Source organism: Myzus persicae, unplaced genomic scaffold (genome assembly GCF_001856785.1).
Source record: "Myzus persicae strain clone G006 unplaced genomic scaffold, MPER_G0061.0, whole genome shotgun sequence".
Classification (NCBI taxonomy): Eukaryota; Metazoa; Arthropoda; class Insecta; order Hemiptera; family Aphididae; genus Myzus; species Myzus persicae.
The window spans coordinates 527,763-547,466 of record NW_019100980.1 but is presented as its reverse complement, the minus strand read 5'-3'; the positions used below and the strand labels follow the sequence as shown (position 1 = coordinate 547,466).

Below are 19,704 nucleotides of genomic sequence, written 5' to 3'. Positions count from 1 at the left end.
TACATAGCTGTATGAAACTTTTTGAGTAATTTTACAGTTACAAAAAGTTTTCGGAGAAAACAAAATACATAATTGTAAAACCAATATAGTTTCCCCACTGCTACTCAGAATCCAATAAAAACATATTGCAAAAAGTTCCCAAACCATCCTACGAATAATAATGTATTTCAATTTGAAATTAAACACGAACTCTTACTACACCTAAATGTCCTAACTCATTTGTTTGTATACATAATAAATATATTATGTTTTTGAAATCGAATAATTTAATTGAAAATTATTAAAGTAATATTTGTTTTATTAACTTAGTAACATTATTTTGTTTGTTTAAAACAATATATATTTGCGATCATTTTTACTATCAAGGGTGTATCCGAAGTGTGAGTAGTTGTCGTACCTACACCGTTTATAATGTTATAATGTATTAAATTTAAAAATAATCTATATATCTTGTGTTGTATACACTATGTATCTTAAGAATAATTTCCTTTTTAATCATAAAAAAGTATTAATTATCACTGAAGTTCTCGGTTAACTCAAAGTTTTAAACGTATTTACTATTTTCCTATTACAATAATAAAATGTTATGTACCTAGGTGTTTTACCAAGGGTGTTAACCAAAGTGTTTTATTGTTTTGCAAATCAACTTGATGTTTGTTTTCTAATTAATATTTTCAAACAACTTTATTGCTTAAAATAACCACATTGGTATACCTTGGTGTTCTTATTTTTTATTCGTTTTTTATCAAACTGAAATCAAAAATATTTATTTTTATGTAATAATATACAAATCTAAAACTCATATTTTTATTATTTTCGGATTTTGATAAAATTATGCTTTAAGTTAAAAAAAACTGAAATTATTATTGAACTGTGGGTATAATATATTATAATACTAGAGCAAACAACACATTAAGAGGACGTGTCACCAAAACGTGTACGCATGCAACGACCGAGAGGATGCGCTGTTAGGTGTTTTCACGATCCGCAAGCGCGCGGCGTTTAAGTCACGCCCACTATTCGCAGTCGGCGGCCGGCCGACGGTGCTCGTTCGGGAGCGCCGTTTATTTGTTTATGAACGTTCGTCGAGTACGATTCGTATCATCATAAAATTCCTATACGCAAATGCCGCCGTAATGTTTTCAATAACTGTGCGTACCTTTGAACTACCGATTACTATTTAAGATACTGCTTACCTAAATTTACGTCCCAATATATAGATCGTAGAAACTGTATTATAGCATAGCTTAATTTGTATTTATTGAATTATTACTTTTTATTCAAATATAATACTTATAGTAACATCTAGTAAATGGTGAATAAAATGAATACAGCTCAATTAAATTAATATTAATTTCCCGTGATTTATCTTTTACGTTCAACTGTTAATATTATATTAAAATATGATAATAAGTAATTACGAATATTTTTTTAAATAATAATATATTGGTAGTAGGTATAACCTATATACCTAATGTCCTAGTATATTATAATATACGCAAAATCGATTTTCTCTTAGTTTTTAGTATATTTTGACTCATTTTGACCTGTTTAAAGACAATTTCAAATTTCAATTTTATTAGTTTTTTTTTCTATAAATATCAATTGAATTTTATTAGTTTGGCCAAAAAGCGTGAACATTTAATACAAGGCTGCTGATATATTATTACAATATAATATTTGCTATAGCAGTTGAAAAACATTAAATTTAGTTACATGGGCACAATTTTTTTTTATAAGCATTTAAAGTTTGAATTTTGACAAATTTGATCAAAATCTCAAAAGTTATGAATTATTAAAATTAAAAAATTTTAAATGTTCAGTTTTTATAACTAAGTATTATCAAAATATATTACTTTTGTTATCACGATCTATGAATAATTTTCTCATAAACCAGAATAAAACGTATTGATACCTCCATAAACGTTTTTACTTATTAACATAATAATAATATTATTTTAATATATTTAATATATTTAATATAGCTCATAAGATATAATACTTATATAAATAGTTCAGGAACAAAAATTAACTGATCAATAATAAATAATAACAAATTTAAAACAATTTTATTTTAGCTGATTTTTTTATAACATTTTTTTCCGGCTCTCGTATGTCAGATACCATCAGACGATATTTATAGAGCGGATCAACTATTTCTGGTAGTAAGCACTGTAAATAAAATCTGAAACAAAATATTTACATGCAAACAGTTATATATATTATATTACATGTGTGCGTATATTTATGTATTATTTTCATGTATTGTCTAATTTCACTCTCAAACAATATTATAACAGAATATTGTTAAATTATAACTGAGCTAATTACAATTAACATTATATATATATTTTTTTTTTTGCACGACTTACGTTTTTAATTTATCTACCATGTTCGATAGCCAAAAATCTGGATCGTAATAAATTTCCTGAACTGATATCCATTGGGGCGTATATATTATAAAATAACACATATCACTCTGTGTTATGTGAAGTTGCCCCTGAATTTGATAAAAGTAATCGTGTGTTCTTTTTAATTTAAGTTTACCATTTTCAATGGTACAATATTTGATCTATATAAATACATTATATTATAATACCAAAATAATATAAAAATTTAATAGATTTATTAACTGAAATTCTACTAACTTTACAACTTTCGACAGCTTCATGTATATTCAAAGTGTCTTTCGCTGCATAAGGTGCTTTAATTTCTACAACTTTATTATTATCGGTTATACCATCTAAATAATAGAGTGAATTACCATTTCCGTTAATTTATTATAAATTAATTTTAATCAAATTGATAAATTGACTTACCAGGACTCGCAGCGAGGTATGGATATTCTTTATCTATACATAAACCACATGCATTGACATGAATACCATATAAGTGCTCAAAATGTTTTTTTGCTATGTTTTCCATATCCCTACCATACTGTACTGATCTATTACAAATATTGAGATATGTTAAATTATATAAATTTTAAAAAAAATGTATTGTATTAAATATTAATAACTTACTTGCTATTGAAGGTATTGTACAAAATTGAATATATAGTATTTTTACAGCTCGTAGTTTGTCGCATCTTACAAATTCGACCAAAATTACTTGCAGTAAGTCTGGACAATCTTTCAAGTCTCCATGTTTCACTTGCTGCTTGATCTCGAGTTTCAATTTCTATCTGTGTCCGATTAACTTCATTCAGTGTTCTATGATAAAAAAACGTTTAGTATCATCTTCATTTATAAACAACAAAATATTAATTGTTTTATGAATTACTTCACATATGTATCCATTTCTTTGATTAAGTCGGCATTGTTTATGTTTCTTACATTGTCCAACGGTTCAGCATTTCCATAATCTTTATCAGCCCTTCCTGATGTTTTGGCACTTATTTTAGGAATTTTTTTTATTGTTCGTCGTCTTTTTTGGCATAAATTACGTTTATCCAACGCCAACGTTCGTTTCAAAAAATATTTTCCTATTTTTCCTACAAATAATAACATTTTATGTTTTTGAAGGATTGATTATTAGTACAAAATTATAAACTTTAAATAATTTTATAAATACCTGGGCTAGTCTGTGCTACGTGTTTTTTAATTGTACGTAAGTACTCTTTCGAATTAAAACTTATTACTGCTGCCTGCACCCGAGTTGTATACGAACTTTTTTGCGTAAAATTTATACGTTTACCCCCCAGAAATTTGTTTATTACGCTATTAAATTGTTCGCAAATATTATTATCAACGTCAATTATTAAGCTATTTGCACTTTTAGATAGACGAGAAACAATAATATTTATTTCATCTGATATTTTTTTATATTTACTACCGATAAAATATTTGGCATTTTTGTAGCGATATTTTCTTTCTTTACAAAAATAAGAAGAACACTTATCGTGGTTATTGAATAACCGATGGTTTGGTGCATTAATTATATCAAATCGAAGTGCTAAAATAAAATAAATACATTGTTAATTTATTGGTACTTGAAATAATGCCCTTTTTTTAACTCAACTTTACCTGATATCTTTTGAGATAGTTGTGCATTTTGTGATTTTCGATATTTTATAGCACAAGTGTTATCGGTTCTTAACCTAAGAATATTTTCGGATATTTTTTTCCTGATATCAATTGGCATATCAGTTCGTTTACTTAAGGCCGTCATTTTTTTGGAATAATTCCTTAGTAAATGATTCCGACATTCAATTTTTTCTACTCTTAGTGCATGGCCATATGGAAGTATATCATTTAAACGTTTCGTTACGCTACTATCACCATCGCCTAAATTATAAATTAACTATGTTGTATAATCGAATAATTTTATTTCACTTCTTTAAAAAAACAAATATAAATATAGGTCATTACCGAAAATTACTTAGTGTACAAAATGATGTATAGATTTTAATTATTATTTTAACAAATAAAAAAAGAAATTATTACCGATCAGTTTGAAATATTTAACACCATGCATTTCAACACTTTTTTCAAATCCTTCGGCAATAGCGTCAGCTTCAATGCTTGTGGCTCCCTTTTTCCAGTTCAAAAAACATACATGTATAGGTGCATCTATGTTTTTATGAGACGCTCTCTCACACGTCACGCAATATCGATTTCGGATACCAGCAAACAAAACTTTTTTGGTTTTATAACCAATTATACTTGCCTAAAATAAAAATATTTTTTATAATACCCAAATCCCCCATTTCCAAAATAATGTATAGAGTAATGAGACGAAATATATTATATTAACCTGTGTAAATAATTTTTTTGTACCTACGTACATACAATTATTGTATCAGGGTTAGAAAAAACGTGTTTTTTAATAAACAAAAGAAAACAAAAAACGGCTTTTTAAAAGTTTTTTAAAGATATTTCTTTTACATGTTTAAAACGTTTTTTTTGGACTTTTTTTGTTTTAAACGTTTTATTTTGATTTTATTAAAAAAAAGGTTGGCAAGTGAGAGTCGCTCTGCTGTACAGTAGGTTTAATTTCAAATTTACTAAAAACACACGTTTTTTATTGATGTTTAAAACTTGTGTCTTACAATTCTAAAACAAAATCAATATGTTTTTTTCCCCGATGTTTTTAACATAAAAACCCTGGTTCCATTTACTTCTAATCATAATTAATATACAAATTTAATATTTTGTTATTATATTAGCATTAACTTACTACTCCCGAGAATGCATCATATCTCGTACTGTAACTTCTTTTGGACCACTGTCCGTCTGCTACAACAGTGACTAACGGAATTCCGTCTTTATCAACGTTACCGGATTCTAATGCTAATTTTTTCTCCTCTTCGCCGGCTTTTTTCATCTCAATCCAAGCTGTATTTTGAATTTCTTTCTGTAAATTTGTTTTAATCACTTGATATGTATTAGCAGATATTGAGGGCACTTCTAATCCAGCAAAAAACTCAGATAACTGCGTATAACCAATTCCTAAAAATCAACAGATCGACATTGACTTCTAAGGGTCACGAAATTGGTCTTTATTCAACTTGGCGCAAGAAAATGTATCAAACAAGTTATATTAATATAATATGTATTTACTTACCGACAGCGATAGTACTATTTACTGCAGCTTTATTTATAGACCAATTATTTTTTGGGCTGTTTTTCGAAGAACTAATTTTTTTTTCAATACCGCACATTTTACATTCAAAAACAAAATCTGAATAGAATCCTGAACGAACTTCACGTACAAAATTCATATCTATAAAATTACAGCCAAATCCACCGTCATGTTTAATATTTTGGATTTGGAAAAATATATGATCCACATCAACAATCCTATGCCCATCTATTTCATTAGATATACTGTAATAATGAAATTAAAATTAACTTATATAATATATACACCTATATGGCTATATATATACTCTAAAATGTTATAACTTATAATTGGGTACAAATAAACATACTTCAATAACGATTCATCAACTTTTATCTCATTGACACTTGCTAATTCATGCAATTCTATATTATTTTCATCGGTACAATCTAATAATGCATTTATCCCAGTCATATCAATGTCGCTAGTAATAACTTCAACCCTATTATTAAAACGATTAAGAATATTATAAAAGTATATCAACACAATGATATTAATTTTAAAATATTAAAATGTAGAAAAAAATTAAATTTTAAAACAATTTACCTAGGCACTATTACAGGTGTCGAAGCATTTACAACTGAAGTCGATCCGTATTCCTGGTAAGTCTCGTCTAACCTCTTTTGAATAGAACTTTATATATACATGAAAATATGAATTTATATACATTAGAAAGAATTGTGCCCATGTACCTTTAATACTTTTCAACTTCAAACAACTTTCGAGGAATTTAATATTACAATTTTCAAGCTTTTTGACCAAAAGAAAAACAAATTTGAGTTTGTCAAAATCTGGTTTTGTGTAAGAATGCACAGTTTATTTTTTGTTTTTTTGTTTTTCACGACACTTGAAAACTTCTAGAAATGTTCTATTCTATAACTTTTTATATAAGTACCAACTATATTGACTTTCCCACCAGAAAAGATATTGAAATTAAAAATTAAAGTATTATTTCGACTATTATTATCGTATATGCAGATTGCAGACACAACAAAAATAAAAATAAAACATTTTCATTATTGTAAAATCACTCGGCTATGAATCTAATAATATTATATTACATGAATTAACTCCCTTGGCCCCCATAAATACACTACTTTAACGTATCCGTTACATTTTTAAAAAAGGTGGGTAAATGGATGTCGCTCTGCTGTACAGTATGTTACAAGTGGGCCACTGTAACGGATGGTGGTAAATTTGAATTCAATGATATAATATCATTGTATAAGAAAAACGATTCTGAGCGAAAACGGTCAGTCAGCCTATGATATTACTAAGTATATTTAATGATATATTTATGTATATTAAATATATATATATAATATATATTATTGTAACTAGCGTCGCTATTCGCTCGGCCACTCCGTCCGCCTAAACAATAATTATAAGCTAAAAAAAAACTTTAAAAAACTTTAATGACTAGGAAGACACGAACTTACCTGTTCATTTTTTTGTAACGGCGAAGTGCAAGCAGTGCATTGCCAGTTAACCTTTTATTGCAGGTACCTATTTATTTTTTTTTGGTTTTTTTTATTACCCATAATTTAAAAAAAACAACGGGAACAAAAATAACATAAAACAATTTTTTACACGGCTCACAAACAATGTATAATCACTAGTGACTATGGACTAGGAAGTAGGAACGTATATCGTACCTTAGTTAGTGAACTTGCACAATGCGTGCTATTAGACGTCAAGACTGGTATGAATTATATTATGTTGTTCAATATGACAATAATAATATGTACCTAGTATTTATCAATATTATAATTTATAAATATACCCGAAACGCGGCACATTATCGCTGTCACGGCGGCGGTGGTGCTATTTTTATAATTCAGTCTAGTCCACGGCTATAAGTAGTATGGTATAGCCGTGGTCTAGTCGGACTAGTTGCGTTGCAGAGTGGGAGGCGCTGCCGCCGGCACAACATACGTCGGCAGACGACCGCTAATAGCAGCACTTGACGGGAAGAATGAACATTTTACAGCGTATAAACATGCTCACTTAGATTTTAAATTTTTCGCTCCAGAATGATTTTAGGACAAAAACACTTATTAACAAAATTAAAGATAATAATATTTTCGAGGGCCCCACGTAGGTTTTTTTCTTTGTTCCAAATATTAAGCTCAGTACATCGTTTCAAAATAATGATTTTTTCAACATGTTAAAATGACAGTAACTTTTCAAAAAATTAATTTTTTGTAAAAAAGCTACGTGGGGCCCTCGAGAAAATTATTATCTTTAATTTTGTTAATAGGTGTTTTTGTCCTAAAACCACTCTGGAGTGCAAAATTTGGAATCTAAGCGAGCATGTTCTTGGTATTGAAAACGCCGGTACTACGTCCTCTTAAGACAAACTGCAGTAAATAATATGTAAAACGAATTATAAAATATTTTAATTTAAGTTCAATGATAATGAGTTGATGTCTGAATTATTAAGTACATTATTGTAATTTACAAGCGACTTGTGTCCGCTGTCAGGGCTTATGAATTATATGTGATAATGTGGAGAGAAAAATGAGAATTTATTAATATAAAATTCATTGTATTTCAAATTGTTTACCTTTCATTTCTAACATTGCTCAAACCACCTTATTCCTTCTTATGTAATAGCTACTATATATTTTTATCATTCTGGAATATTTGAATGATAAAGATGCTGATTCTCTATTTCATTATAACCAAGACATTCCAAGACGTTTGGAATTTAATTTTTAAATGAAAATTATTGAAATAATATTACTTTTCTCATTCTAAATGTTTATCATGATATAATTTTGTGCAGTGTGCTTATTCTACTTGCTTTTGATTTGAGTTTTAAAAAATTTAAGATATTTTACTATTTTAAAAATAAAGCACTTTGTTGACATTTTCATGGTCATAAAGATTTTTTTTATTAAACTTAACCATTGACAACCATGGCCATTAGAATTTTGTAGGGGCGTTACTGTTGGTTGAGGAACACTTGTAGGTGAGATGAGGATTTGTCACTAAAAACCCCCGGTGGTCACCCATCTGGGAGATAGTGGCGTTGTCCGATGCTCGACCACAGCACACATTAGTGAATGCGGTCAGGAATTTCGCCTCACCAGGCCTCTCATAAAATGTATAGATTACATAATGCTACAATTAATTTGATTAAAAACAATGCCTAAATATTAGTAAATAGTGGGCAACTAGTTAGTAGCTCTATCTAATTAAATACAACTTTAAAAATGTTCACGTCCGTCTTTTTTAAGTTTAAAAATCTTATAAAAGGATATCAATTTGGACAAATTTAATATTTATGATGCTGAAATAACTTACTTGAAAAAGATAAACTCAGAAATTGGTTTTTTTTTTTACATGATTGAAAATCGTAGGTATTTATTTTGTAACAGTTAAAAATAAAACTACTTCATAACACATACAAGATTAGCGTTGAACTTCTTTTTCACAATTTTTTTTGTTGTCAACATTGGTACTTATATTTTTCTATAGACAATTGTGAATTTTTTTATTTTATTTTTTATATTCAAGATTTGTTTATATTTTACGATTATGATTACGAATATAAAAAATATTTTAAGTATAAATAATATATAATGAGGATTCGCAATTTTTTTTTTGAAAGTGTTTCAATATAAATTTACAAAAAAAAAAAAAATAAAATATGATGAACAACCAAATAATTATCAAGTATAATATGTAATCTATTTTATATTGAAATTATATTTATACTTAAAATGTCAAGAGATTTACCTTTAGAAATTACTATCGTTTCTTGTAAAAAAATCAAATTTAATACATAATATTATAATCACAAATAATAATAAGTATATTAAAAAAATAATCAAATCATAAAAATACAAAAAAAAACTTTTTAATCTACATATTTATCTATAAATTCGATTTCTATACCTATTATATATTTATGAATGCAAAAATATTATTCTATTATGGTTTATATTTTCTTGTAATTTTCCACTATATTCGTATAAAAATTGTTTTTCTATAGCAACACACATAATATTATGGTAGTTGTATAAATACTCGGGGTCGTTTTAAATTAATTTTAAACTCGTGTTCCCCGAGGTAAAAAATCGCATAGACATTTTAAGGGGAAATAGTTTACTGTAAAGTAATTTTAATGATTTACCTTTTTTTATTAAAAGAAAAGAAGAAAGATCAAATAAAAAGATGAAAAAAAAAATGAATTCGTATAATTAAATATTTCAACATTGCTGTTTATTGTTGTGCACTTTTTATATTTTATACAGTTCTAATGCAGACACCTAAGGACGAGCGCGCAGTCAGAAAACCGTCACCTGTTTGAGCTGACAGTTTCATAATAATTAATAAAACAAAAACATGTAGCAATATAAACAATAATATATTTACAAATAAGACACCTTCATATATTATAAGATAATGTTATGTCATTTTGACATAACTTTTACGAGTAATTTATTTTACACGAGCATAGATTACGGATGAAGCAAAATAACAAAAAAGTATCGTAGTGACAGGTATTGTGTAAGAAACAGACAAACAGTATACGATATCACTCAAGAAAAAGAAATAACCATTAAAGTATATTGGTATTGATGTAAATAATCAGTTTTATAATATTATTTAAATTAGTGTATAATAATATTGTCATACTGATATTCATATTGGAGAGTAATGAATAGAAATTGAATAGAAAATACGAAAGAGGTAGATGTACATATGATGGCGATCTAATACTTTTCAAGAATAGAGGGTAGATAGACTCTAATGATCTAATCCGCCAAACGAAAGGTTTGACAAAAAAAGGAAGATTCCAAGCATGTCTTCGATCAGTCGGACTAATGAGCGGTAGACTACAACTCGACTAAAAAAGTGGTATAATCGTGACCCATTATATATTATTGACAATTCGGTAGGCATCTGTAGCCGCACAGACAAGCTGACAAATTATCGTTGGGTTGTAATGTTAAGCCGTTGTTAGTAGGTATTTCATATTTTAATATTATGCTCTCTTATATCCAACGAATCAAAATATTGAGACTACGATAGGTAGATACTGCAGTTCTCATTTCATCATATTTCGTTTCACCTTCATCTATCTATGTACATTAATATCATATAGATTTAATCTTATTCAAAGGAAAGGTACCTAACACACAATAGTACACACGGAATATAGTCAAGTATTAAAATAAAGGCTACAAAACACTCCCAAGTGTTTGTATTTTTCTAAATTTTTAATAATCTAAAACTTAATATTATTGCCTAGATCTGAAATTATTTTTACAATGAGTGTTTTTTTTTTTTGCGATTGAGAATACTTTTTCTAGAAGAAATGAATTTTAATTTTTGAGTGTGGTCTTTGGCAGAGAATTGAATCTATTTGGGACGCAAAGGGATACAAATTGAAAATTAACAGTATTTTGCAAAATAATAATAAAAAACAAAAAAAAAAATGTTTGCTCAAAATTACATTTTTTATTTAATTAAATATATAATTCAATAAGAAAAAACTGTAGATATGATTGCATTTTTCACCAAATATTGAATCACTGTCTCTACACAATATGTATTATAATTTTCAAGATATTTTAACTCTTTTGAGTTTTATATATATTCTACATTTTCAATTTGTGTTAATTTTTTTTATCTATAAATCTTGTTAAAACTCGTAATAAGAACTTTGGAAATTAAAAATTAAAGATTAATGCAACATTTATCAAAACCTTGAATATCGTAAAAATGTTCAAACAATATTTTGTAGTTAATAACTCGAAAAAATGTTCAATTTATACTTAAGATTAATGTTGTTGAATAAAGTTTTTATTTTTAAATACAATGTTTTTGGTTATTTTTTTTTAGTAAGTTTCTAACCTTGATGTTCAGAGAGCCACACAAGTTTGAACAACCTTTTTTTTTAGTCATAGTAGATAGAAAATATTATTATTTTATTGGGAATTGGTAGGCATTAAAAACATACTAATACGTGAAAACCTATATTTCACTATTATCATTATTGTTTATACAAAATGAATGATATTATTTAATTAAAACACATTATTAAACAAAAAATAAAAATAAAATGTATCTACTTAATATTAGTTTGTTTCTTGACACTGAATTTTTTTGCACAGTTTTTTTAAATGCGGAGAGTAATCTGTGGTTTTTAACTTCAAACAAGTATCGAGGCTGATACCATTTAGTTGGCTTCTTAATCTATTCTAAATAAAGTACATATTTCAAAATATTTGTTTAAAATGTATGTTGATTCAAAAATGGTCAAAATTCCAGAAGCGACCTTTTTTAATTGGCTGAAACTTTTGGAAAGACTGTTCCATACATCGAATATAACTTTCTCTACTTTTTGACATTAAGTGGGTTCCATTCTTTTATGGTTGGTAGCTAAAACTAATATTTTCTTCTCTAGATTTTCAATATCTATTTTCAAAACCTCAAATTTTGAAGATCAAAGATCTTTGGTTTTTAGGTCTATTAATTGAAATGAAAATAGTATGTTATCGAAAGATGAGAACTATGGAAAATGAATTTGTCTAGTCTCTGCCGTGAGTGTTTACGTCAAGAACTCTAAGTCTCTAACGTTGATTTATACTTTCGAAAATCTTCAAATCGTTTACTAAACTAGTTTTTCACTGATTGAATGGCTGATTTAAAATACTCCAAATCAATAATACAACCTGAGCTTTCCGTGTACTCTTTCAAAGATTCAAAATGATCAAGATTTCCGTTGCCAATCTGCAAAAAGCTGAAGTTATTGTTCGAAATAAAGAAAGGTTTCTAGAAACTTGTGTGCTGTATTATCCTTACCTTGAAGCTTCTTATTTAAGTGATTTATAAATGAAGTCAAATCTTCAGAAAAATACAATTTTCGTAGCCATATATCATTGCATAATTCGTAGTAATTGATACTTGATGCCTTTGTTCGTTTCGAAAATCTTTTATAGGTTCGAAACAATCTATAAAGCCCTTCAAAACAGCCTCTATCGATAGCCAACGTACATTATTGGACACTAGAAGATACTTATATCAAGCATTGACCTTACCAAGTAATGTACGAAACTCTCTATGGTTCAGAGCTGAAGCCATAATTTATTTAGTAATGTTCACTACTAGAGCAATTACATGGTTAATTTCCACTGGAAAATGTTGAACAAATAAAGCTTCTTGATGAACAATACAGTAAAAATATAGTAAAAGATCGTTCATGTTTCAAATTTTGACCAAAAAGAGTAACAAATCCTTTATACTTACCAATCATAATTGTTAGTCCAGTAATGCAAAGAGATATCAGCTTATCTAAATTAGTTTTTTTCTCTTTGCAAAATTCTGTAATGTCAGCATAAATATCCCCTCCTCGAGTTTTACCCATGAACAGTGTTAAACCGAGTCTTTTTTCATGAGCACCAGTAGACAAAACGCACTATCCCATTAAAGTGAGTTGTGAGATGTTTTTAAAGTCACATGGTTCTTCACAAGCTAAGGAATATACAGGTACTTAACTCGGAAAACTGTTGTTCTTTGACCTTTTCGGCTATTCTAACAGCTCTATCATGAACAATAGTTGCTGACAGCGGAATATTATTTATTCTATGCATTGTTTCTGTTTTATTTTTGAATTCAAAGAAGAGTCGTTTTGACATAAAAATAAAACATTTATTAATATATTCTCTATCAGTGAACTGTTCGCCAGATTTAACAATTTTGTGAGATACAACATAACTAGCAGGAGTTAAATTAGTCGCTGACTGCAACCGGTTATTAAATTTAGATGTCGATTGTTGAGATTTACGATCAACACAGCCATTGCTGTTTTTCTTTAATTTTCAGCTGGGGACGTCTTACCAAGTGAATCGTTTTTAGATAAAACTTTAAGTTGTATATTCGATTATTTATTATTTTATGATTTTTTCTTCACAAATGAGACATTTTGGTTGTCTCCAGAGCCGCAGGTTGCATATTAAAAAGCCACAAGTTCGCGACCCCTGTTATAGAGGCTATAACACGAATTTTTGATGTACGAAAAATAAAAAATATTGTTCAGATTCATGTTCTTATATCACTTGTTATAACTACACAAAAAATTGAAAATATAAGAAATCCCTATTGTGAGTAACATACTAACATATAACACCATAATAATATGGGTATTAATAAAATAGTAATATTTCTTATTTTTTAAATATTAAATATTAAAAAAATATTATAATATTATTAAAAATATTCCTATTATGTAAAATTACTATTTTTTCCTTTGTAGATAATACTTATGTCTTAACTTTTAAGTATCAAACTCAAGTATTTATTACAATGTAGCATTTAATATCATACACATGCGTAGGAAGCATGATTATACATTTATACACAAGACAAATAAAATAAATATTATTTATTTTTTCAAATGTATTTTTATTAAAATTCTTTCATAATAAAATGTCTAATAAAAATTAAATAGTTATCCTTTTGAACTTTAACAACAAATCACAATATGTTTCTATGATTTATAATAATTTACAAAATAGTTGTTTTAGATTCTGAGCCGAGCGACGAATGTATTGATTTTAAAATGATGTGTGTTTTTATATTTATTATTATTTTTTCTTTGTGTCTGTCATCATGGTTTCTTGCAGAAAAAGTTCTTCAATTTGCTTAAATAGCAGATTTTCTGGTAGGAAATTGAATCTATTTAGTGCATTCAGGATTTTAAAATTTAAAAGTCCCAATAGTTTTCAAAAGCAACCGGAAAAAAAACAAAAATCGATTTTGGTTTTAGTGTAACTATAACAAAAATGACCGTAGATATAGGTACATGAAATTTTCACTGCATATTTGTGTAAGCATTTTCTATAAACCATACAATTTTTAAAATATTTTGATTTGGTTTGAACTACTTATAGTTAAATTACATTTTCAATTATTTGTTTTTTTAAGCCCAAGTCGATAAAAAAATTTTCAAAAAAACTTGAAAATGTAATAAAAGGTTCCTTGTAAGCTGTTGTTAATGAAAATTTAAAAAAAAGTAGAGTGTAAATCCACAATAATTTGTTATGAGCGCTTAAACTTAGAATTTTGACAAAATTCGTAAAAATCATGAAAATTATAGCAAATTATATTTAGTTAGATATTCATAACAAATTTTCTATTTATATCTAAGATTTAAAAATGTAATAGAAGTTTGTCTTCCTTCATAAGAAAAGAAAATTCTACTGGGAAGTCAAATTACATTTTAATGAGTGTTTGAAGTTGAAATGTTTACAAGATTGGATATTCACTTGATTTCTCTTATAGCGATTTTCTTATTTTGTTGTAATTCAAAAACAAATTACTGTATATAATATAGAAAATATTCTGTCTCATTTTAGGCTGTTAACGGACATTTCCATTTTCTTTTTTATTCATTTTTTTTCCTATAAATATCAATACAATTTTATTGATTGGGTCAAAAAGAATGCAAATTTAATACAAGACTCTTGATACCTTGTTACAATAGCAGTTGAAAAATATTAAAAATACATAGGCAAAATGTTTATAAGCATTTAAAGTTCAAACGTTGACAATATTTATCAAGTTGAAAATCGAAAATGATTTTGTAGTTAAAAATGTATAAAATGTTCAATTTTTTTGCTTAGGATTGAAAATTTAAAACAAGGTTCCACTTAAACAGTTTTTTCCATAACTAAGAAATCTAAAAAATACATAAATACAGTTATTTTTTACAGAAAATGTAAATTCAAATTTGGACAAAATCGCATATTAACACAAAGAATAACGGTTGTCATTTGGTTGTAATTAGGTTCCAAAACAGCCTAATTTTACATAGGTATATTTAATATTTTTTTAGCATCACTGAAAATTTAAGAATAATATTTATTCAACTTACAGGTTACCATCTTAATAATAAGTAATAAAAATATAAAATATTCTAAACTGATATATCGTTTCCTCTTAGAATCGAATTTCGTATACAATGATTTGATATCATTGAATTCAAATTTAATACCACCCATTACAGCGACCTCTTAGACACCTAATGTACAGCAGAGCGACATCTACTTACCCGCTTTTTTAAAATTAATATTTTGAATTTACTGTACTTACATAAAATGTTGAACAAAGACTGAATATTATATACCTAATCCATCAGATTATAAGTCTTTGTAAGTACACATAAATCAGTTCGTTTAAATATGATATGAACTAATGAATGATAAAAAAAAAAAAATAAATCCAAAAAATGTTTTTCTTTAAAGATCAATAATTACTCATCTAGAACGCTAGTTATAATATTTTATAAGCCATAAAATAGTATCAACAATCTATTTCAATATGTTGTCAGTTAGTGTCAATCAAATCTGGAGCTGGAAAGTTTTAGATTAGATTGCGTATGCATATACCAATGACTTTGTAGTATGTTTAAACTGTATGTCTGTGTTTTGATTTAAAATTTTGAAACTGACAAAAAATCAAGAGTTATTTTTTTTTTGTTTTTTATTTGACTCAACTCTCACACACCGCTTACCCAATGCCTAACGAACTATATTTGTATACTGAATATTATTATTTTTGTTTAAAAAATGAGTATAATATTATTTTGTAATGTTATTATTGTTCATACATTATAATGGAATACCATTAAATTGTTGAAAAATATGTTGAAAACAAATAACAACTGCACAACCCACCTTACACAATTACATCCGTATTAATAACTAATAACATGAGCTGTATTTCGAATGTTTTTGCCCCCGGCCATGTAATTTATGTCACAGTATAACTATCGATATTACACATTATAATTAAATAATCGGTCGAATGAATTACTTTTTAATTACGTTTCTACTAAATATTGTTTGGGAACCATGTAATAAAACAAAAATATAACTTCCTATATCATGTATTAACACAAAAATTACAAAATGTTTTAATCATTATATATTAATTACATGACGTTATAATGAACAGGAAATGTATTTTACAAAATATTAATTGGATTAAAAAAAAATATTTTATCACATTATTATAAATTTCCAAGTTCTTTGACCGAGTGAATGAAAACTCGCTTCTCACAGACTGTAAAATAGACCTAATCATTAATTTTAATTGAACATTTCTTAAACTATTTTTACCTAAATATTTTGAAACCTGCTGACATGGCACTCTAGGAAATGTGCACACCCGGGTCCGGCTCCTCCTTAATACGACTCTGCTATAAATAACCTTTACTATGAAATTAAACCATCAAAATAATGACAGTGATCAGATTTTGTCTTTGAAAGTCGTGAAATACTCTAGACCCCATAAACATAATCTACCAGAGGATAGCCTCTGATCTCTAAATGTATACATATAAGTTCTAAGTAGTAATTTCTTAAAAATCATAAAATATCCAGAACCAAATATTACGTGGGTAATAATTAAGTCAGCAATTGTAATATTATTATCCACTGTTTAATTACCAAAACACTAAAAGCTTGAGTGAAATAACTCGCAAACAACTGAAAAAGTTATGATTTTTACAAAAAATTGCCAAAACTTGAGTTCAGTTGTAGGTATTCGTTAGTAGTGTAAAACCAAAATTACGAATAGAATTACAAGTTTACAACCAACAGACTAGACTTCTAACTTCAAACATAAATATTTGAAATCAATAAGTAATTTTGAACGAGAAATATATGTTATAGTTTGACGCTTATAGGCAAGAGTCACCATGTTAGCTTAACTACCACATAATTGAGGAGCCAGGTTTAAATCACCCTGCAATGGCGTTTACGAAAATTAATATGTAAAAACATAGGTATTCATGTAGTTAGCAAAATATAAATAACTAGGAATATAATTTATAATATACTTATATAAAAGTAATAATAATTTATACAGAAAAAAAAAATAATAATAAGTAAATTAAAAAAGTAATCCATTTATATGTGCTAGAAATAGTAACAAAGACGTATCATGCACCTACATAAAACAATTATTAATTAATTCATTCCAGTCTTATGAATACGACCCTGAGAGGTAGTGAGCCAAATCCAATAAATCCACAGTTTAAATTAATATAGGTACCTATGTTGTAGTGGCTTACAAGATCAAAAACTTGCTAGTAGTCCGTGTAAACTTGATTTATGTTAAAGTTACTTGGTTGGAATGAGTCCATTTTACTATATTATATAGGTATACTAGCAAAAGACCATATTGCAATAAAGTGACGGAAGCCTTGATATTCATTCATTAGTTAGAAAATTGAAGTTCATTAATAATAACAAAAAGGAGATATGGTGAGTATTACAGGGCAGGGTTTGTACAAATTTGTGACGAGGAGAAGATAAATCTGTAAGATAACTCCCTCTCCCCATCCACGGACTTCATATAACCCATCACATAATTTAATTTGATATTTACAATAAACGCATATAGCGCTATGTTATATTTGTATTAACATTTTCATTTGAGTGCATACAAAATTACATAATATTACACTAGATAGTTATTAGACTAATAATTAAAATCAACTTTGGTCCATATTTAATCTAATAAACTATGCAGACAATATCACAAATTACATCAAAGACAAATTTAATTATGTACCTATGATGCATGATTTATTAATTATTATATATCATTACAAAAATAACCCGGAGGTAGTTGCTCAGCTTTATGTAGTAGGTTTTTCGTGTACCTACGTCGTCAGTCGTCATTAAATAGGACTGTTATAGATGTGTTAAATTTTAATTTGACTATAAATCATTGCACATATAACTATATAAGTACTTACAAAAAACGAAGACGGTGTCTCATTCTCAAGAATATTTTATAATTCATATAATAGTATATCACTATAAGTAATTTATTTTTCTTATTAGTAACTTATCTAATATAGCAGATTGAACTATCTAAGTATTGAAAAAAATACATCAAATAGCATCATAATATACCTTTACCAGGTAATGTTTACCTATTATTATTTTGGTACTTGTAAGCCGACCGAGTGAACAATTTCATGTGATATAAATAGCTTAAAATTAGCTGGTTTAATGGTTCTGAAAATTGAATTATGTATAAGTGTAGAAAATAATAGATAATATAACTACGTAATGAAAAAAATTCAAATTTCATTATGTTTTTAATGTGGTACAACAAAATACGTGTAAACTAAAAATTTATTTGTCATTGATAATATATCCAATTTCATCAAAATTTTAACCTCAAAGGATTATAAAAAAAATGTATTCTATGTATTTTTGAAAATTTTGAAGTGCTGTTAAAATGACTTAGAAAAAACCTTATACTAAATGTATAATTTTGAAATATTGGTTATTCTTTAAAACTCGAAGTTCAAACGCTTATGAAAAAAAAAATGTTTTCAATATGTATTTTTTATATTTGTAATCTTATGTAACAAATATTGATGAGAAATTAATTAATTAATATAATATCGTATAAATTAATTTTATTAGTGTAATAATTGTCGATATATTTTATACCAAGAAAGAAAATGTGTATAATAATACAAAAAATCGAAAAATGACCTACTATAAACTTCAAAATGTCGAATTGGGTAGTATGGATGTCTGAAAAAAGCCAAAATATTTTGAAATTTATATCATGTATAGAAAATGGTGCTATAAATATGTGTTTAATGTAATATGTCTGTACGGCGATTACAACGCATGGTCCGCGAATGACCAATCATTAGTTATTACTCATTATAACATTGTGTATAATGATATAGTGTACTTTCGTGTTTTTATAATAATAAAATAGAAAAATAATTTAACAAGAATGTTGAGAGTAAAATGTATATTAGAACGGGGGAGTGCGAACTAAATAATGACGAATGTATGTAAAAACGACACGTATACTAAAAATAATGAAAACGGCAGATGGAAATTCCTGTACGAGTGTAAAAATGAAATATATTGCGTATTTAAGTCCCTACTTGCATGTAAAAAAAAAATGTCATACCTGATATGTAAATTCCTGGTTACTTGTGTTTATATGCTAAATGTAATACATAAATGTATACTATATTTATAGGTGGGTACCTACACACACTGCAGCTGTACTGTTGCACAC

General features: G+C 27.1%; 1 pseudogene; it reads right to left on the bottom strand.

Annotated features, from left to right (window-relative positions):
• Positions 1-2,830: 2,830 nt before the first annotated feature.
• Positions 2,831-6,582, bottom strand: LOC111027124 (annotated as a pseudogene).
• Positions 6,583-19,704: the final 13,122 nt, after the last annotated feature.